Source organism: Pleurodeles waltl, chromosome 2_2 (genome assembly GCF_031143425.1).
Source record: "Pleurodeles waltl isolate 20211129_DDA chromosome 2_2, aPleWal1.hap1.20221129, whole genome shotgun sequence".
Lineage (NCBI taxonomy): Eukaryota > Metazoa > Chordata > Amphibia > Caudata > Salamandridae > Pleurodeles > Pleurodeles waltl.
This window is the reverse complement of record NC_090439.1, coordinates 120443864-120466845: the sequence shown is the minus strand read 5'-3', so window position 1 is coordinate 120466845 and position 22982 is coordinate 120443864. Positions and strand designations below refer to the sequence as shown.

The window sequence follows — 22982 nt, the reverse complement described above, 5'->3', positions numbered from 1 at the left end:
CATCATGAGCTACTTTTCCCATCCTCACCCATCTGGCTTTATTTTAATTTTATTTCCATAGCCTACTCCCAGTTGCCCGCCCTGCTGCACATTAAATTTGATTCTTTTGGAGGGACAGGCTGCAAACTGCTAACAGCTCTTCATGCTTACGAAAAACACTTTCATGTGGGTTACATTTTGCTTCCTAAAATGTACTGATCCTTTTCTGTTAGACATTCGTTTTTTGTTTGGCAGAGGTATGCACCCTATTATGGTAAGTCACCGACACACCCGAAGTTAACCGGTGCTCAACCCCTGATAGACTGGCACAGAGCAGTCGTGTTTAACTTAAAAGGCAATGTTTTAATCATTTGTGGAACACTTCAAACAGTAAGACAGTGAAAACACCACACAAAAAGATACCACGTCTGATTAGGAAAATATAGCTTAATTTAATGAACAAAACAAGACCAAAATGAAAAAAATCCAAAAAGTAGAACCTGAGATATGAATTTTTGAAGAATAAACTGAAATGCAGTACTTAAAAGCATAAGTGCCCACAGGAATTATCTGGTTGCGCTGAACAGGGTGAAATCTGAAATGTCAGGGCAGACCACAATAGAGCGTGGGTGTGCTAGAGCTCCTGACCTTAATATGTAAACTTACAAGGGGATGCAAATAGGTCGATGAACCTTCTGACTCGCAATTAAGAAGTTCTTACCATAGTTCCAGTACATAATCAATCATCAATACATAACTATCATTAGTAATCAATAAAATCAATAGTCTAGGGAGTCAGTAATTGCCACGCACCATGGCCTTTCAGTCATGAATAACCACACCTTTAGTAAAAGTTTAGAATGTTTCTTTCCCTATATCAACAACGCTAAGGTCATGTAGATTAATCTCAAAATCAAATGAAACACATACAGAAACAACACTGGTTGTCCGAAGCGGCGGAATATATGCAATTTAATCAAAGCTTGAACTACAACACATTCTACAGTTACGGTGCAAATCAACAGCAAAGTCAGCTGCGTCAACGTTATGGTGTGCATGAAATTCAGCAGAGAAGTTCATCAACCATTAGTCCCTGTTATCTTAACTCTATTAGTGAGAATCCTTAACTAACATCAGATTAGCATCAGCATGTTGGGCTTCATGCAAAACAATTTAGTAGCACAAATGTGGAAAATCATCTAACTATGGTTCTATCAAAATAGCGCAGTTGGTACCTAGAAAGAAAAAGCAAATATGCATGATAATCACATTTCGATGTATACCTATCCTCGGTATAGGTCAGCAAAGCAGACTCAGTCTTCGTCCTCAGGACATCAGTCGGACAGCAAGCCATCAGGCTCTCAGTCAGGAAAATATGGGCACAATGAGCCAGAATGTCGAAATGACGGAAAGACAGATTGATCTGTCTTCTCTCAGAATGTCTGAATGAATGTCTCTCTCCTAAAAATCTAAGGGCCATATTTATACTCTGTTTGCGCCAAATGTGCGTAAAAATTTTTGACGCACATTCGGCGCAAACCTTGCCCCATTGTTAAACTATGACTCCCCGACTCCGCGGATGTCAAAAAACCTCAGTGTGCGGCATTCTTTGGATGCGGGAAACCGCCTTGCGTTAATGACATGCAAGGTAGGCGTTCCCATTCAAAAAACGACTTTAAGGCCTGTGCGCCTTATTTATACTCCTGCGTCATTTTGACACACAGGAGGGGGCGGGCCGTAAAAAACAGCACACTGCCTGATATGCACCGTTTTTTAACACCTGGGTAAGGGCAGGTGGTAAGGGACCTTTGGGCTCACTTCCATAGTCTCAGACCATGGAAGCAGTCCAGAGGTGCCCTTCCCTGCCCCCAGGGACACCCCCTGCCACCCTCACCCACCCCAGGAGGACACCCATGGATGGGGGGACCCATCCCAGGTAAGTACAGGAAGTTGAGGTAACAATTTTTTTTTTTATAGTGGCATACAGGGGCCTAATTTGGGCCCCCCACATGCCACTGTGCCCAATGGCCACGCGGGTATCACCATTGGGCAAGAGGGCTTGACTACTGTCTTTGCTAAGACAGGAGTCATTTCAATGGGGGTTGTGCATCAAAAAATGACGCAAGTCTGGTTTGAGCCATGATTTTTGACTCAAACCTGACTTGCACCATTTTTTGACGCACAACCCCCATTTTCCCCCACGCCGGTGCTGCCTGGTGTGAGTCACTGTTTTTTACTCTGACCAGCCCGCAGCGCCGGCTAACGTCAATCCTTAAATAAGGCACCCGCATGGTGCGTAGGAATTGTGTTAGCCGGCGGTAAATGTTTTGACGCAAACCAGTGCTGGCGCCTGTTTGCGTCAAAAAGTATAATTATGGGCCTAAATCTTCTCCCTCTGCTGCGTTGTTATATTAAAGTCACCTAAACTATCCCCTAATTCCCTATTGGTCAGTCAATCGTATGTCCACACTCTGTCCAATAAAACTACTATGCCAAATCTATGAATTCTAATATTTCTCCGTTGTCATATTGTTGATTGGTTCGTCTTGCGATGTCCTCATCATCTGGCTTTTTCAGGTAACAATATTGTTGCATCTTCCACTCTAGTCAGTATTTTCATAGTTCTTGTCCTGAGGAAGTCAGTCTCACACACATTACACATAAAATGTTGCATTAGTAAGAACATCATTGGTTCTCATGAAAAGCTGCAGTTACAAGCACATTTAAACAGTACAGTAGACATTTCACAGTTTAATTCTCTTTGTCAGCATTTTTTATTAAACGCTAAGAAATACAGCTTCTGCATGAGGCCTGTCAAAATAGGCCAAGACACTCGCTAAGTTAAGGCCTATAATTAATAAAGTTAAAGCATACTTCATAACTCTCAATATGACAGATTACTGCATTAGTCTAACACATATTTAATATTTTATTGGTCATTAATTAATTAATACACTTCATTAACATTAGTGGCCATTCTTCGTGATCACATTTTCAAATGCATGCGTTATTTTTCTACGTTATTTAGTTTTCTACATAAACTTATTATTCAAAATACATAAACACTCACTAATAATTCTTATTAAAACACCTGTGCTAACAGGTCTGATAAAGGCACCAGCCTTGGTTTGCTGATACAGCACATAGTTTTCAGCGCCATTGAGGAAGTTGCGAGGAGCAGAAGAGGTGATTCGTCATCGTCGATCCTTGGGATGGATGTGATGCATCATCTCTAAGCTAAGCAAACTTGGAGAATCAATGGAAATAGAAGCGATGCACCATGCAGTCATGATGCTTTGTTTCTGATCCTTACTGCAGTAGCGATGCGTCGGCATCAATGAAGATGTGCTGGTTCTGAGTCGCGCAACCGGTTGATGCATTGCTTTTGGACTGGAGTAGCACTTTAACCCCACTTCCAAGGGCCCAGGACTGGTTTGGTAACAGTTGACAGGGCAAGACTCACAATTGGCAGAGTCCAGGTGCTGTAGGTGATGAGTTGAAAGTCTTTTGTGTCACTGAGGCTTCAGAAAACAGGATATAAGCCAGCAAGCCCTTGGACTCACTCTGGTTTTCGGTTCAAGTGTTTTGGGTCCTGTCCTTCTCACCTAGACAAGGAGGGTAGCAGGTCAGCACAGCAAGAAAGCAGTACTTCCAGAGCAGCAGTCCAGCAAGGTAGCAGTCCTTGTAGCAGCACAGCAGACCTTCTTCCCAGCAGAGTTCCCTCACGGCCTGAAGTGTACTGAGTTGGTAGGGTCTGAGGTTCAGTTCTTATTCACAATGGTGCCTTTGAAGTGGGGGAAACTTCATAGAAGTCTTTGAAGTGCACAGAAGTCATCCCCTCCTGCCCTGGCTCCAGACTCACTTCAAGGGGGTATGCAGCCCTTTGTATGGGAACAGGACACAGCCTATTCAGGTGTAAGTGACGCAGTGCTCAGCTCTGCCCCACCCCCCATCTAGCCAGTTAATGTCCTAATGCGGCCCATCAATAACTCCTAATCTTTCATTGTGTGTGGCTGTCTACAGGGAATATACAAAGACCAGCTGTCACCCGAACCAGTCATATAATGAGAGAGAGGCTGCAGACACACAGGGCTAACAGCATGAAGATGCCAACTTTCTAAAAGTCAGCTTTGTCATTAGAGAGGATTCATCACTACAATTCCTTAGGTACCAAACATGACAGATTCATCCACTCTCAATTAAGAATTACGGCTATTGAATGCAATAAGGAATCCAAAATGTTATCCTATGAGTAGTGAAAAACTAATTTGAAAGTTGGTATTACCAGGACATGTAAAACTTAAATTTTATGCCCTGCCTTTAACTACTTAACACCTTACTGTAAATGCTACCTAAGGCCTACCTTAGAGGTGTCATATATGTGATAAAAGGGGAGTTTAAGGCTTGGCAATGGGTTCTGAATCCCAAGTCGACATGACGGTGTAAGACTGCATTCAGGCTGCTATGGCAGGCCTGGGGGCATATTTTAAAGTTCTACTTAAGTAGGTGGCACATGCAGTGCTGTATGCCCACTTGAGAATTTAAATTACATAACCTGGATACATGCAGTTTACTTTACTAGGGACTTATAAGTTAATTAAGTATGCCATTTCGGTATATATCAATCAAACCATGTTTTAGGTAGCGACCACAAGCACTGTAGCACTGGTTAGGCAATGCCAATAAGCCTAAAAGAAAACACTAACTGGCTTTGCCCATGCTTGCTGGTAACTTGAAACAAGTGACATGTATTTTCTTAATGACTGAAGAGGAAGAACTTCCTTTTTTTCTGCCAATGCAACTGGGTGCCTGATCAGATACATGGAGCCGGCAAAACAGGGAAGTTGCCTGAAATTCAGGAAAGCGGCTTGAATTTTCTATGATTGAATGCTGATACGTATCCGACAGGGATGGACTCTAGGGGAGAGAGGATCCCCTAATAAATCCTCCCAGTAGCCATCTTGAAGACACATGGAGTACAGCATTTATTTAATCAGAAGAACCACCTGGACATTTAAAAGGAGTTCCTAGTCTGGCCTGTATGGTAAAAGATTGACAGACACAAGGATAAAATAGATTCATCAATGGCAACTTCCTAATTTCAGAATGCTGAGATTTCTGTCTTTTACTTGGATCATCTTTAGCAGCAACTTGCCTCTCTTCCAAGTTGAAGAACTTTCCTATGAGACCTGTGCTACAAATGTCATTATTAAAACATTCCCTTTCAATTACATCATACCCTTTTATAACATCATGATATTATGCATCCACAATACAGTGGATGGCCGTAGGATAGGTTCAGCAGTCCTCACCTACTCATTGACGAACATGTGACTACAGACAAACATGTAACTACAGGGGAGGTGTCCTCCTATCATGCCCATGAGGCCCATAAGGACCGCAGAACAGGATTCATAAGTTGGACTTCACAAGACAAGTATGAGAGCCTTCTGCCTCATTCACATGCATGGGATGTATGTATTAGTTAGGCAGGAAATTTTGAGGCCCCAAAAAAGACCATTGACTAGTTTAGAATTAGATACCAGTCAAAACGTGTTGGAAATTATATGGGGATTAATGAATCATTGTACTTCATCAGATATCCTTTAAGACTATTTTTGAACCAAACAATGGTACCCTCTCATAAAAGGGAATCCCAAGGCTTTACCCTTAGGTATTGTTACTTTTCACCATGGCCCCTGCTACTGTCCTGATCAAAACGTTTCTAATAACTCCCATCAAGGTTGAGTTCAACAGGGTGGTAATTACTTACTCCAATGTGGGGAGACTGCTGAGCATGAAGCATGCCAAAATAGGTTTTGGATGAGGCAATCTCTCTGATATCTTTTTTCTCCTATCAGGTGGCTTGCACTGTGGACAAGTAACACACAACAGTTTGTTGTGTAGTTTAGCTTCCATATAAAGCACTAATTGTGATTGTTATGGTTAATTAGGAGGATGTGTTTGGGTGTTTGTCTGCTTTCTCTCCTTTGGTGAACATTTATTATGCTATAAATAACAATAAACCAATTGGAGACTTTTTTCTATCTTTGCAGGTACTGAAACCATCTTCGCAAATTTATCAATTGGTTAAAATCCTGAAACCTAACTCTTGACTTTTCGTTTTAGCAGCACAAGGTAAGAATTGCATTTCTTGACATTTTGACCCATAATTTGAGAGGAAATGTGCTGAATGAATTGTGTATGAACCAAGAAGATAGCAATACTGTTTTACAAATTTCAAGTGACTTTTGAAAATGCCAAAAAGATTATCTTCCCTTTGTGCACATTTTTTTGCACCCCCCTTTGCAAATATTTATGATAGTGGCATATTTGTACATCCATACAAATTATCTTACACATACTGGAAATGTATATGAACAATTGATGAAACGAGGCTAACCAAACAGGCACAGAAGGTAAGTCAGAAAAAGGTTCACGAGACACTGCATCTCAAGAAACCGCTTTTACTCAAAATGAAAACTCAGTTCAGAGAGTGGAACTGGATCTCCCCACAGAGAAATCAGTTCTAAAGTCACTAGTAAAACATGCACTTCCATATCCTCTCTACCAATAATGATTTGCCTCTTGACAAAACACTAATCGGATTCCTGGGAGGTTGCAATAGAGGACAAAAATGCACCAATAACATTCTCAAGACCCGAGGTCTCCCAACAAATGAGGGACAGTAAACAGTAACAGAATTATATGAATATTCACTATTCGACTGTGTTTTTAAAAACAGATTGATAACCTCGCAGTTTCAAGGACCTATGAAAAGCAAAACTTTAAATGCTGAATAGTTCAACCAATTTCCCTTCAAGCTGGGCTACTTAGAGTAACCACAAGAGAAGTGCTTAGATACGTTTGTGAACACCACTCTAATACAAGAACAAAAGGGATGCAGTAGATGATATACAGTTCAGGCACAGAAATATTTCATGGGTCATTAGATAAGTGTTCAGATTGGTGGGGAAGGCAACACTCAAATGAGCCATGCCTTCAAAGAAGATAGGTTGGAGTACAATCCTAATATAGGACAGAAGTCTTAATGACAAGGCTGAGCGCCAGGTAATCATTAACTACCAGGAATATTGTCTCCTATCTTTTCAATTTTTAATGAGTCTTTCTAGTAAAGACTGATTTTCAGTTTTGCTTTAATAAAGACCAATTAGAAACTGCACTTGCAGCCATCTGAACTTCATAAATAGGACAAATAATCATTTATTTCTCACGGGATCTTTATCTCCCTTGCATTTGCACAACAAGTCAGTTACTCAAAATGCAATTCGAAAGTTCAAGAATTTTACATTGACCATTATGTGATGTGTGTAATTGCAACCTACCAACAAACAAAAATATTGCACAATTGTATTTGTAGATGCAAATTCTCATCTGAAAGGTAATGAATGTATTTGATTGTACTAGATGTCACCACACTCTTTTTCTCTGGAAATAATTGAGCCTTCCATAGTTTTTCAAATATGAAAGAGAACAACAATTTGAAAAAAATAAGTAGGTCACATCTTAGATTTATGGTGTTCCGCACAACTGAAAGCTAACCGATAAAAAGGAAGGATGTACTTCTCTTTGGCAATTCACATTCTACACAGTGCTAGAGGGCTTACGGTCTCTGCTTCAGTCATGCATTGATCTGCTTTACAATTTGGAGAAATGACATACAAAAGATTAACGAAGAAGGTAGCATGCATTTTTTTCTTTAACCAACATCTGCTCATTACAGTAGAAAGAGTTAAGCGTTCTTATCAAACCCATTGAACATATCCTTCCTGAAAATAAATTGTTCCTCCTTTTCAGACTCTGGAGTGCTTTATAGTTGGAATCAACAAACAGTGCATGTGCCTTAGAAGTAGACACTACCATAAAATGATTACTAGTAACATTTGTATTTTTATGTAAGTGCCATTCATTTGGAAAGAGTATCATGTGTCACTCACAGTGCTTAGAAACAGCAGTGCCTAGACTTGACAACTTTGTGACTAATTAAAAAGACTTTGTTGCAGATACAATGGCACACCATTCCTACAAGGGTTGCTCCTAAATTGTCCTCTTTTCCTTGCTTTGATTCAGATTTGTATGACAGCCCACTCTTCATTACATATTCACACATAGTCGTTTAGCAAGCATAAGCAACTAACTAAAATAAACATGAATGCAATACATTTAGGCCCTCATTATGAACATGGCGGACTGATGTAATTTGGGGGAAAGGTACTGCCAACAGGCTGGCGGTACCTTCTCCCAAATTATGACATTGGCGGTTTGGCTGAATCCAAACTGCCAATGTACCACTCCGACTGCCAGGGTGGTAAGGGCCGCTGGGCTGGAGACTTCGGTCTCCAGCCAGGCGGCCGTCACAATCCCACCCTTGGGATTATGACCCCACCTATCGCCATGGTTTTCGTGGCAAGCATATCGCCACGAAAACCATGGCAGTAGGCTATCAGTGCCAGGGAATTCCTTCCACGGCACTGATAGGGGTTTCCCCCACCCTCCCTTCCCCTCCCCAGTGTCCTCCCCTCCCTCTCCTGCCCCTGCACATTCATACACCGAAACGTGCAAAAATATACATGCATGCATTCCCACATCCACCCACGCATGCACACATATATTCCCACACAGCGCAACACACACCAAAATACTTTGGCGCACACACACATTCATAACACACAACATACACGTACACTTACATTCAGTCATTCACGCACTCATTCAACGCGACTCACACCCGCATGCACACATACCAAAACATTCACACACACACAACACCCCCATACATGCACACAACACCCCTTGCCCCCGCTCCTGTCGTAGAACCCGACTTACCTGGTTGCAGGGGGTCCTCTTGCTGGAGACGGGATGCATCGCTGCTGTCAGCAGCAGCGTCTGCCAGCAAAACACTGCCAGGCCGTATCATTGCTCATGATACGGTCGGCGGTGTTTTGCTGGCGTGGCGCTGCTGCTGACAGCAGCGTCACCTTACCGCTGTCTGCCGCCATGACCGTCAATGGTATTCCGCCAGCCTTCTGGCGGAATTCCGTCAACGGTCATAATGCAGGTGAGCGGCTGGTAGCAACGGTGACGGTATGTTGACGGCCGTCGCCGTGGCAGTTACCGCCAAATTTGAAATGAGGGCCTTAATGTCTGCCACCCCAGAAAAACTGATGAGTCTTAAGTCTAGGTTTTATTATTTTCTTTTCTGAGACTATATTTAGGGTTTGCCAGCAACGCCCCTTAAACAGTATGAACTTCACAAAAAAGCATACAAAAAACTGTCTATTTGATTAATTTTTAGACTGCTGCTGAAAATGCTGGGGACAGTCTTGGACAGTAAAGAAATGGAGGATGAGACTTGTCTGTTGCTTTGGTCTACGCTTCATACTATTTTCTGGTTCGACTTACAGGCTGGCAACATCAGGTGTGGCTCTCTCACAGCCAGAAAAATCAGGTGTGGAAAAACCTACCCAATGTAAATAATGCGGAGCAAACATCCATGCCATAATTTTGCTCCTCATGACTCTGAATCCGACCCTATATGCTATGCAAATTCTGCAGTAATTCCTATGAGGAGAAGGGATAACAACAAAAAAATATAATATAATAGGAGGAATGTAACAGTGAGATTCCTGGACAAAAGTTTGACCCAACATAATTAGTTTCTGAAGCATTTACATATTTTTATATTTGAAGTGAAAATTAGAGTTAAATTCATATTCTATATCATTTAATATATAGGCTATGTTAGACTTGCCACCCTTTGATGTAGCCTCCCAAAAGTTTTACCCTTACCCCTCCTATTTTGCTGAAGGTTATAGTGTTGACCTTAGGACTCTGTGAACTTTAACACTGCTAACCGGTGCTAAAGTGAGTATGCTCACTCCCTAAAACATTGTACAATTGGCTTAAACCTGATTGTCATACTTAATTTACCTAGTTCAACCCTCATGAAGGTCTTTGTTGGAAATGGCCCTTTTTGCAAGGTTATGCCCAAACATTTTGCCTTCTTCCTCCTATTTCTTCTGGTTTTAGGACTCAGGGTCCTTTACCACTGCTGAACAGTGTTAAAGTGTAAGTGCTCTCTGTCTAAGTTGGATTGGTCATTAGTTTCTCCATGATTGGCATATTTGATTTACTAGTAAGTCCCTAGTAAAGTGCACTAAGGTGCCAGGGCCTGTAAATCAAATGGTACTAGTGAGCCTGCAACATTGATTGTGCCACCCAGAGGAGTAGCCCGGTAAACATCTTTCAGACCTGCTCCTGCAGTGTCTGCGTGGGCAGTTTGGAACTGCCAGTTCGATCTGGCAAGTGTACCCACTTTCCAGGCCCAAACCTTCCCTTTTACTACATGTAAGTCACCCCTAAGGTAGGCCCAAGGCAGCCCCATGGGCATGGTGCAGTGTGTTTAAAAAGTATGCCATGTAAAGGTATGTTTTACATGTCGTTATAGTAAATTACTGCTTAATTCAGTTTTCACTATTGTATGCCCTATCTCTCTCCTAGGGTAACATGGAGATTGCCTTGAAATATCTTTGAAGTGTAATTTCCCATTGGGAGCAGATAGAGATGTTGAGTTTTGGGTCTCTGAACTCACAATTCAAAAATACATCTTTTGATGAAGTTGGTTTTTAAATTGTAAGTTTGAAAATGCCGCTTTTATAAAATGGACATTTTCTTACTTAACCATTCTGTGCCTCTGCCTGGCTGTGGAACACGCATCTGGGTCAGGATGACAGTTGCGCTGTTTGTGTATTCACTCTAGACAGTCACATAAAGAGAGCTGAGGTGTGCCCTGCATATCCTGATGGGTCATCCTGGACTAGAGCAGAGGGAGGAGCTGACACTCCCTCTGCTCCCCCCCTGAATAGGGCTGTACCTGTCCTTACACAAAGCAGTCTCCAACCCACTGGAGTGTGTCTGGGGCTAGAGCAGGAAAGGAAGGGTCTTGTGCACCTCAAAGATTTTCCTTTGAAGTGTGCCTACTGCCAAAGCAGAAATGAGTTTAAGTGCTGGGCCTCTGAGACCACAACTTCAGAACACTTCTGGACAGAGGACATTTTGCCAGGAAGAATAGCTAGATGCTGTAGGAGAGACTACCACTCTGCCTGTTACTTTGCTGTGCTGGCCTGCTGCTTGCTGCTTCTGTCCTAGGGGTGAAAGGACTGGACATGGCTTTCTACATCCTGCTTTCAAGTATTGTCCAAGGGCTTGAACTGAGCTTGCCTCCTGTTAGAAGTCTCAGGGACATCAAAGACTTAATCTACCAGCACCTGGGCTCTCTTGCTGAGAGTCCTGACTCGCCAAGTGGTGCCAAATCCAGCCCCTGGGCCTTTGGGAGTGTATTCTGGTGTAACCAAGAAGAAACCAAGTGCTTCAGCTCCAAAGGGACTTCGGAACTGGTGCTGCTGTCTGACTCCACACTGCTGCCTACACCAGGAGCTGTGGTCCCCGCTGAATGCAGTAATTGACGCCACATGCCCCAGACCACCGCAGTGCCTCTGAAGTCCCATCATGCGTGAGTCCTGAGTACCATGTCCCTGATGTCTGGAACAGTTGATTCCACCACAGCACCTGGGACCCCGTGTTGTGATTACGACATCACAAAGTTGACGCCTCGCATCGTAACCTGCTGGATTCATCAACACTGCCGATCGTAAGGAACCAAAACCTCACCAGCAACTCTGCATCACCTCCCCTGCAACCGTAAGGAACCTACACCTCACCTCTCCGGCCTCATAGTAAGGAACCAATGCCTCACCTCCCTGCGAGCAGTAAGGAGCCAACACCACACAGGCTCCAGTGATGCCTCACCTCCCCGACTCCATGCAACATCTTTGTTTCTTTGTTTTATAAACGTACTGTGCCTGGGGTCCATGCAACTCCATGACCAGCTTGCATTCCCTTGGGAGTGGTGTCGGACTGTTGAGAACGACTCTGTCAACCACATTGTGATAGCTAAAGTTAGAACTATAGGGCTTTTAAGTACTTTATTGAGATTTAATCTTTAAAAATGTGTATCTTTGCTTGTGTATGTTGGATTTTTGTCATTTTAGCCTTGTTGTACTCAGATAAATATTGGCTATTGTTCTAAACCGGTGTGGAGTATTTTTGAGGTGTTTCACTGTGTTGCTGTGTGTGTGTGTGTGTGTGTATAGAAATACTTTACACATTGTCTCTGAGATAAGCCTGACTGCTCGCGCCAAGCTACCAATGGGGTGAGCAGGGGTTTTAATAGCTGTGGGACTCCCTTACCCTAACTAGAGTGAAGGTCCCTCATTGGACAGGGTGTAAACCACTGCCACCTAGAGACCCATTTCCAACAGCCCTAAGCAGTCCACAGCGCAGGGTGCAGTGTATTAAAAAAGTGGGACATGTACTTTTAAGTACATGTCGTGGTAGTGAAAAACTCACAAGGTAGTTTTACAAAGCTATGATGCCTACCCTTCATGTAGGATAACATTGGCTTACCTTATTACAGTTAATAAATGCTTACTTTTGTTTTGGAACAGGTATAAAAGTCATGTTTAGTGTCTAAGGAATTTTATTTAAAATTCTTTTTAATGGTAAAGTCTAATTTTAAGTCACAATCATGCCATTTTTGTGTCCTAACCATTTGGTGCCTGCAGCCTGTTCCTGGATCACATGACTATATATATATATATATATATATATATATATATATATATATATATATAAAGGGTTTATACCTATTTGTTAAATACTCACATTCTTGTGGTAAAGGCATATTCATTGTAAAAAGAAATGTTGTAAAAGTCTTTCATTATAAAGGCATTTTTGTTATAAAACTTCTGTTGTGAAGCCATTCATTGTAATAGCAATCATTATTCCGACACACATCTGGCCCATCCAGCCAACTCTTAGTCCTTCTATTGTGTGGCTTTCTAGAAGGACTATTCAAAGGCCAACTCACAGCTGCACCTAGTCATGTGAACTAGGAACATATATACAATTAAAAAAACAAAGGTTACACGGATGTTATAGTTAGGTTCTGAATTCACACATAAAATCATAGAAATTCAGCAGTTATAGAGTTTTTTCAAGTAACTATAACTCACTCCCCCACCATACACTACAAAGAAGAAAGTGAAAATACATTTAGCAGAAAGAGGCCAGTTGCTCTTCAAATTGCTAGCCTGTGACCTAACAGCACATTCGGGTCAACACTCTGTGATCATAGACTGCATTATCAATTTATGTCAAAGGCTCTCAAAAGACACCTGGGCACAACATGTTATCCATTCCCGCACAACTAAAGACATCAGAAATTAATCCATACTGCGGCATTGCCGGTTGAGTTTCAAGAAAATCTGAGCTGAACTCAAGGCTTCTGCATTAGGGCAAACTGTGATCCTGGGCAAACCACTTTATTTCCCAGTACTTTAATGTTGTTAAGTGCAAAATTTGCAAGCTCCAAATAGAATATCCGTTTTTAGGGGATAATTAAATAAAATTAAACAAGTGTCAAAAATGGAAAGTTTTGTTTTATTAAATTATAAGTAGCTGTGATAATAGTAAAGTACCATGCGATTCAAATAATGGGTCTTTTGTAGGCATGTTTTGTGCTTTGCTGTCTTTCTGGACCAAGTCAGAGCCCAGGCTCGGATCAACTCTCCCTAGGAAAGGGTGTACACAACCATCTTATGCATTATTATAAATGCAGTGGCGTAGCGTGGGGGGTGCAGGCGGGGCCGGCCGCACCGGGCGCAACATCTGGGGGGGGGCGCGCTCGCACTCGCAAGTGCTAAAATCCACAGGTTAGGGGGCGGAAATTACTTGCCTTGCCCCGGGTGCTGACAACCCACGCTATGCCACTGTATAAATGTATAATATATGGTCATTAAATTATTCTTTCCCCCCAGCCTTACATGCTTCTCAGCTAGGGTGGTGGACTAATGAGAAGGAGCTAGCAGAAAGAAAGCAGGAACGGAACTCAAAAAGCATGGGACCGGGTGTCAGTCCTCACAAACAAAGAGGGGGCCAAAATCACCACCTTTCTTCCTGCTTTACGCAAAATGCAGGCGCTCGGAGTTTCACTGTTTTCTTTGTGCAAAAGCAAGGCTAAACAAACATCACGGCTAGCTAAAACATCAAGAACCGCCATTTAGTACTCACCCATAACAAGTTCCAATATCAGTGTCATCACATGAGTATCTGCCTGCCGTTACACACTCGATACAGCGCAGACTTCATATGATCACTCATTATTCGTGATATTTGTTAAACAATTAGAGAACAGGGAATATTAAGGGAAGTCCCATACGGAACAAATGTGATTTGGGCTTCTCTGTAAACTGTATAAACTACGAGGACCCCTTTTATGAGTTGAATGAAGAAGCAGTGAACTCCGTTTTAAACTGAAAAAGCTTGAGCACAACCTGCTCTGCTAGAGACAGTACATTCAATTTATTAACCCCTTCGATGCCAGGACTTTTCCCCTCCTGTGCCGAGCCTTTTTGTGGCTATTTGGGGCAGTTCTCGCTTAGGCCCTCATAACTTTTTGTTCACATAAGCTACCCACGCCAAATTTGCATCCTTTTTTCCAACGTCCTAGGGATTCTAGAGGTACCCAGACTTTGTGGGATCCCCTGGAGGAGACCAAGAAATTAGCCAAAATATAGTGAAAATGTTGTTTTTTTAAAACAAATGGGTAAAAAGGGCTGCAGAAGGCAGCTCGTGTTTTTTTCCCTAAAAATGGCATCAACAAAGGGTTTGCGGTGGTAAGATCACCATCTTTCCAGCTTTCCGGAACAGGCAGACTTGAATTAGAAAACCCAATTTTTCAATACAATTTTGACATTTTACTGGACATAACTCATTTGTACTATTTTTTGTCCTTTCAGCCTCCTTCCAGTTAGTGGCCGAAATGGGTGAGAAACCAATGCTGGATTCCAGAAAGCTAAACATTTCTGAAAAGTAGACACAATTCTGAATTCAGCAAGGGGTCATTTGTGTAGATCCTACAAGTGTCTCTTACAGAAAATACCAGCTGAAATAAAAACATATTGAAATTGAGGTGAAAAAAACAGCCATTTTTCTCCACGTTTTACTCTGTAACTTTTGCCTGTGATGTCAGATTTTTGAAAGCAATATACTGTTACGTCTGCTGGACTCTTTTGTTTGCAGGGATATATAGGGCTTGTAGGTTCATCAAGAACCCTAGGTACCCAGAGCCAATAAATGAGCTGCACCTTGCAATGAGTTTTCATTCTATACTGGGTATACAGCAATTCATTTGCTGAAATATAAAAAGTGAAAAATAGGTATCAAGAAAACCTTTGTATTTCCAAAATGGCCATAAGATAAGGTGTTGAGAAGCAGTGGTAATTTGCACATCTCTGAATTTCAGGGTGCCCATACTAACGTGAATTACAGGACATTGCTCAAATAGACGTCTTTTTTACACACTGTCTTACATTTGGAAAGAAAAAATGTGGAGAAATACAAGGGGCAATAACACTTGTTTTGCTATTCTCGGTTCCCCTATGTCTCCAGATAAAAATGGTACCTCACTTGCATGGGTAGGCCTAGCGCCCGCGTAAGGAAATGCCTCAAAACACAACGTAGACACATCACATTTTCACAAAGAAAACAGAGCTGTTTTTTACAAAGTGCCTAGCTGTGGATTTTGGACTGTAGCTCAGCTGGCACCTAAGGAAAACCTAGCAAACCTGCGCAGTTTTGAAAACTAGACTCCTAGGGGAATCCAAGATGGGGTGACTTGTGGGGCTCTGACCAGGTTCTGTTACCCAGAATCCTTTGCAAACCTAAAAATGTAGCTAAAAAACACTTTTTCCTCTTATTTCGGTGACAGAAAGTTCTGGAATCTAAGAGGAGCCACAAATTTCCTTCCACCCAGCGTTCCCCCACGTCTCCCTATAAAAATGGTACCTCACTTGTGTGGGTAGGCCTAGCGCTCGCGAAAGGAAATGGCCCAAAAGACAACGTGGACACATCACATTTTTCCACAGAAAACAGGGGCGTTTTTATCAAAGTGCCTACCTATGGATTTTGGTCTCTAGCTCAGCCGGCACCTGGGGAAACCTAGCAAACCAGCACATTTTTGAAAACTAAACACCCAGGGGAATCCAAGATGGGGTGACTTGTGGGGCTCTGACAAGGTTCTGTTACCCAGAATCCTTTGCAAACCTCAAAATTTGGCCAAAAAAACAGTTTTTCCTCTCATTTTGGTGACAGAAAGTTCTGGAATCTGAGAGAAGCCACAAATTTCCTTCCACCCAGCGTTCCCACAAATCTCCTGATAAAATCAGTACCTCACTTGTGTGGATAGGCCTAGCGCCCGCAAAAGGAAATTCCCCAAAACACATGTCGACACATCACATTTTCACAAATAAAACAGAGCTGTATTTTACAAAGTGCCTAGCTGTGGATTTTGGCCTGTAGCTCAGCCGCATCTAGGGATAACTAGCAACCCTGTGCAGTTCTAAAAACTAGACACCTAGGGGAATCCAAGATGGGGTGACTCGTGGGGCTCCGACCAGGTTCTGTTACCCAGAATCCTTTGCAAACCTCAAAATTTGGCCCAAAAACACTTTTTCCTCTCATTTCGCTGACAGAAAGTTCTGGAATCTGAGAGGAGCCACAAATTTCCTTCCACCCAGCGTTCCCCCAAGTCTCCCAATAAAAATGGTACCTCACTTGTGTGGCTAGGCCTAGCGCTCCCGAAAGGAAATGGCCCAAAACACAACGTGGACACATCAAATTTTCAGAAAAGAAAACAGAGCTGTTTTTTACAAAGTGCCTAGCTGTGAATTTTGGCCTGTAGCTCAGTCGGCACCTGGGGAAACCTAGCAAACCTGAGCAGTTTAGAAAACTAGACACCTAGGGGAATCCAATATGGGGTGACATGTGGGGCTCTGACCCGGTTCTGTTACCCAGAATCCTTTGCAAACCTCAACATTTGGCCCAAAAACACTTTTTCCTCTCATTTCGTTGACAGAAAGTTCTGGAATCTGAGAGGAGCCACAAATTTCCTTTCACCCAGTGTTCCCCCAAGTCTCCCAATAAAAATGGTACCTCACTTGTGTGGGTAAGCGTAGTGCTCGCAAAAGGAAATGGCCCAAAACACAACGTGGACACATCAAATTTTTCCACATAAAACAGAGGTGTTTTCTACAAAGCGCCCACCTGTGGAGTTTGGCCTCTAGGTCAGCCAGCACCTGGGGAAACCTAGCAAACTAGCACATTTTTAAAAACTAAACACCTAGGGGAATCCAAGATGGGGTGACTTGTGGGGCTCTGACCAGGTTCTGTTACCCAGAATCTTTAGCAAACCTCAAAATTTGGCCAAAAAAACACTTTTTCCTCTAATTTTGGTGACAGAAAGTTCTGGAATCTGAGAGGAGCCACAAATTTCCTTCCACCCAGCATTCTCTCAAGTCTTCTTGATAAAAATGGTACCTCACTTGTGTGGGTAGGCCTAGCGCCCGCGAAAGGAAATGCCACAAAACACAACGTGGACACATCACATTTTCACAAAGCAAACAGCTGTTTTTTACAAAGTGCCTAGCTGAGGATTTTGGCCTGTAGCTCAGCCGGCACCTAGGGAAACCTAGCAACCCGGCGCAGTTTTGAAAACTAGACACCTAGGGGAATCCAAGATGGCGTGACTTGTGGGGCTCTGACCAGGTTCTGTAACCAGAATACTTTGCAAACCTCAACATTTGGCCAAAAAAACACTTTTTCCTCTCATTTCGGTGACAGAAAGTTCTGGAAACTGAGAGGAGCCACAAATGTCCTTCCACCCAGTGTTCCCCCAAGTCTCCCGATAAAAATGGTACCTCACTTTTGTGGGTAGGCCTACAGTCCGTGAAAGAAAATGCCCCAAAACACTATCTGAACACATCAAAATTATCAAAAACAAAACTACCTGTTTTTACGGGGGCACCTGTGTTTTTGGTCCTGGGCTCAGCAGCCATCTAGGGAAACCTACCAAACCCAGACATTTCTGAAAACTAGATACCTGAGGGAGTCCAGGGAGGTGTGACTTGGATTGATCCCCCAATGTTTTCTTACCCAGAATCCTCAGCAAACCTCAAAGTTAGCTAAAAAAACTCATTTTTCCAACATTTCTGTGTGGGATTACCGCACTGGGACAAATTTCATGCCACTCAACGTTCCCCTCAGTCTCCCGGTAAAAATGATACCTCATTTGTAATTGCCCCATCTGCCCACTGGTGGGCAGAACAACTTTGGCCCCATTTATTTGAGGTGGGGGGGTGGCCATACCCCCACCCTCTTATTTTGGAGAAAATAAACTGCCCTCATCTCTGGTGGGCTTTCTGCCCCCCCCTTGGGGGCAGATGGGCCTTACAAAAATAGGCCCATCTGCCCCCAAGGGGGACAGATATGGCCAACAGTAATGTGCTCCCATGGGGAACGACCCTTACCCAAGGGGCTGCCCCCCTGAAGAAAACACACGCATACACACGCACCAATCCCTGGTGCCTATGTGGTTTTTGCCACCCTTGGGGGCAGATTGGCCTAACAAAAATCGGCCAATCTGCCCCTAAGGGGGGCAGAAATGTTCTTAATACGGTTTGCCCATCAGGGGAGTGACCCTTGCCTAATGGGTTGCTCCCCACCTCTAAAAAACAAACAAACAAAAACAAAACAAAATTTTTTTTTCCTTGGTGCCAAGACGTTTCTGCCCCCCCGGGGGCAGATCAGCCTAATAACAATAGGCCAATCTGCCCCCAGGGGTGGCAGAAATGGCCTGTAATAAATTTGCCCCACCTCCCCCCGGGGAGCGACCCTTGCCTAAGGGGTCGCTCCCCACCTCTAAAAAAACAAACAAAAAAAGATAATTAGCCCTGGCGCCTAGAGGTTTCTGCCCATCTCTAATAAAACAAACAAAACATAAAAAAAAAATGATCCCTGGTGCCTATAGGTTTCTGCCCCCGGGGGGGGGGGTGGAAAGGGCTTGAAAAAAAATGCGCCCCAGGGGAGTGACCCTTGCCTAAGGGGTCGCTCCCCTTGCGTGAAATTGGCACAAAAAAAAAATCCCCGTGCCTAGTGGTTTCTGCCCCCCTAGGGGGCAGATTGATCTAACAAAAATCGTGGTCTAAATACAATTTGCCCACCAGGGGAGCGACTCTTGCCTAACGGGTCGCTCCCCATCTAAAAAAAAACAAAAAATTATCCCTGGCGCCTAGAGGTTTCTACCCCCCCCCCGGGGGGCAGAAATGGCCTAAAATAAATCCCCCCCCCCCAGGAGTGACCCTTGCCTAAGGGGTCACTCCCCTTGCGTGAAATTTACTTTAAAAAAAAACCTCTAAGCTGTCTACTGGTTTCAGCCCCCTAGGGGGCAGATTGGCCTCATAAAAAGAGGCCAATCTGCCCCCAAGGGGGGCAGAAATGACCTAAATATAATTTTCCCCCCAGGGGAGCGACCCTTGCCGAAGGGGTTGCTCTCCACCGCTAATAATACAAAATTCCCCCCTGGGGAGCAACCTTTGCCTAAGGGGTCGCTCCCCTCATGCCAGTTTCCTTTTACAAAATAATCCCTGGTGTCTAGTGGGCATTTCAAAAGCCGGATCGCTTTCCGATCCGGCTTTTGAAATGCTCTGAGAGACTTCAAAGGGAAGGAAATTCCTTTCCTTCCCTTTGAAGCCTCTCAGGGCCCCCATCACATGATCGGAAGAGAAATGCTTCGCAATCGCACGCTGACGTCACAGGATGTCAGCCTGCCTTTGGGGGTAGCGCTCCCTTTGAGCTCTGTGCCCAGGACGTAATGGTTACGTCCTCGGCACACAAGCACTGTGCTGCAGGACGTAACTATTACATCCGCGGCACAGAAGGGGTTAATGTCATACATTCCAAGATATGTTTTGTTTTAAATGTGCTCAGTATTGTGCTAAAAAAGGTGCGAGGAATGGTTTTATGAAGTAACTGTAAACAGACACTCAGGGGCAGATTTATGGAAAGTGGACAGCACCACTCTCCCTGCGCCCCTTAGTGACCCATACCACCACCATGTGTACACTGTATCTAAAATGCGGCACACCATAGCGGAATGTAAGGCATCTATGTGACGCTATTGATGCACTCTGCAGGAGTAGCGCCAAAATGTTGGTGCTACTCCTGCAGAGTACATAGGGACCCATTCTAAATAATGGAAGCCCCTTTTAATGCCTGCTCAGAGCAGATGTTAAAAGTGGCAAAAGAAATGGCGCAAGGAAAATTCATAGAATTCCTTCTACCATTTTGTCGCCCCCCCTAATGGGGCGTAGGCATAATGTAGAGCAAAGTGTTATAAAGTGGCGCAATGCGTGCATTGCACCACTTTGTATATATGGTGTGAGGATTTTGGCCTTGTTGGGCCACATTAGCGTAACAAAAAAATAATATTAATGTGGCGCAAGGTGGTGCTAGGGGCTTATAAGTATGCCCCTCAATGAGCTGCAGCTCATCATGTGTCCGTTCATGTATGTGCATGGCACCATGGTGTGCGTGCTGTGGTAGGTACAGAGCTGCCTCAATGAGTTGTAATCAGAATGGCCACCTCCTTTGCCAGCCACATTTTAAGCTGCAATTTTTGAACAACTAAACTGTGAAGTGTGGGGCCTGCCGTAGTGTAAGTGTAAATTCATAGGTGCAGAGGCCTGCTCACAGACGGCAGGATCAGAAGATGGGGCAACATGAAGCCTGCTGTCAGACCATGATGTATGTGCGCCATGTTCTGTGTCTGGCAAAGTGAGGTAATGCAGGCAGGTGGCCTCCTCCAGTCCATGGCATCATCCAACGGCAGGCCTGAGAAGTGAACTGGAACACCCACATTCCCTTCCTCACGGCCCAGCAACTTGACTTGCCTGAGCAGCGGCTGCCCAACACAGAGGAGTCCCAGCGTCTAAGAGGTTCTAAACGAAGAAAAGCATGATGTGGAAAGGTAGAAAAAGATCAACTCTTTTGAACTAGTCTGAGAAGAAACATTTATGTCCATGCTTTCTTTAATCTCTAGGACTCCTGAAACCACAGATACAGTCAGGTAAAAGAAAGTAGATAATGTCAGGTGCTTCAATAGGTGAACAGAATTGTTATGCCCCCGGGACCTGGCCCACCTGGGGGCCAAATACAGGTAAAGGGCGGGAGACTGCCATTTCTTTTAAAATCTCGTAAAAATCCGTGGAGCCAGGTCCATGGATTTTTCTGAGATTAAAATAAAAAATGCTTGTTAGCCCTGGCAGGGTTTGTAAGAGACCCTTACACCGAGGCTAGGAGCTTAGGATGAACCTACCCTAGCCTATTTTCTTTTTTTTCAACTTTTTCTGCTTCAGCTGAATCCCAAAATGGTGGCCAACACTTCCTTGTTGAAGTATTGGCAGCCAATCAGATATCAGCACAGGGACAGCTGGATCTGCGGAGGATCAGCGTCCCTACAGATCTATATTTTTTAATCTCTAATTACTCCAAAACTACTGAATGGATTACATCAAATCACAAAAACATCCTTTCTGGACCAAGAGCTAGCTTTCTACCAAAATTGGTGTTATTCCGTCAGTGGTTCAGGCAGTAGTTGTGTTCACTTATAAAACCAAAGGTTACAGGGACGTTATAGTTAGGTTCTGAATTTACTCCTACAAAACCTTAGAAATTCAGCAGTTAGAGTTCAAGTTATTTCAAGTAACTATAACTCCCATCCTAAGGTAGCTATAACTCACGCCCTCGCCATGCACAGTTTTTTATTCATTCATTTAATTGATAATGCTTCTTTGATATTTTTAATGGTTATAAAAGTTGTCGTGATTGCTGTAATCTGTAATATCTGGGGTAATATGCTGTGCAAGACAAGGGCACAAGTTATCGTTACCTTAGAGCGCAAGATATAGTTACTTGAAATAACTCTTATTATAACTGCTGAATTTCTAGGGTTTTGTACAAGTAAAATCAGAATCTAACTCTAATGTCCCTGTCACTTTTAGTTTTTTGTGAATTTCTATGATTTTTTTAAATTCTATTTCCTAACCATAACATCCTCGTAACCTTTGGTTTGTTTTTTCAGTGAATTTCTATGTTTTTTTTAAAAACATAGGGTAATTTTAATTGCTATACATTAATCCAACCACCATCAGGCACAGTCTTCAGCCACACCCTGTGGCCAACCTCCAATAAATACCCAACCCTGCACCATGCACAGCCTTAGGGTCTGTCTCTCTGGGTCGGAGCATAGAAGTGAGAGTGTGTCCCTGGGTGTGAGAGTGTCAGTCTGGGTGTGAAAATGTGTATATGTGAGGGTTTGAGTGTTTCTGTGAGTAGATGTGTGACATCTGAGTGGGTCTGTAAGTGGGTGCATCAGTGTCTGAGTGGGTCTGTGAGTGGGTGTGTGAGGGAGTGGTGGGTCTGTGAGTGGGTGCATGAGTGTCTTAGTGAGTCTGTAAGTGGGTACGTGAGGGTCTGAGTAGCTATGTGAGTGGATGTGTGAGCGTCTGAGTGGGTCTCTGAGTAGGTGCATGAGTATCTAAGTGGGTCTATGAGTGGTTGCATGAGGGTCTGAGTGGGTCTGTGAGTGGGTGGATGAGGGTCTGAGTGGGTCTGTGAGTGGGTGGGTGAGTCTCTGAGTGGGTCTGTGAGTGGGTGCATTAGTGTCTGAGTGGGTCTGTGAGTGGGTGCATCATTGTCTGAGTGGGTCTGTGATTGCGTACCTGAGGGTCCGAGTGGGTCTGTGTGTGGGTGCCTGAGTCTCTGTGTGGGTTTGTAAGTTAATGAATAAGTGTCTGAGTGTGTCTGTGAGTGGGTGCATGAGTGCCTGAGTTGGTCTGTAAGTGGGTGCGTGAGGGTCTGTGAGTGGGTGCCAGAGTCTCTGCGTGGGTCTGAAGTTAGTGGGTCAGTGTCTAAGTGGGTCTGTGAGTGGGTGTGTGAATGTCTGAGTGAGTTTGTGAGTGGGTGCATGAGTCCCTTAGTAGGATTTGTGAGTGTATGACTAGGTCCATGCATGTCTATGAGTGTGT

At 43.6% G+C, this 22982-nt stretch overlaps 1 protein-coding gene across 7 annotated transcripts in view; it reads left to right on the top strand.

Annotated features, from left to right (window-relative positions):
• The window catches only part of CDH20 (cadherin 20), a 1654453-nt gene that overhangs the window by 392363 nt on the left and 1239108 nt on the right, over positions 1 to 22982 (top strand). For all 7 annotated transcript variants that reach the window (XM_069219506.1, XM_069219509.1, XM_069219510.1 and 4 more), the window contains exon 2: positions 6036 to 6117. The gene's annotated coding sequence lies outside the window, so the exon portion shown is untranslated. The remainder of the gene's footprint in view (positions 1 to 6035; positions 6118 to 22982) is intronic.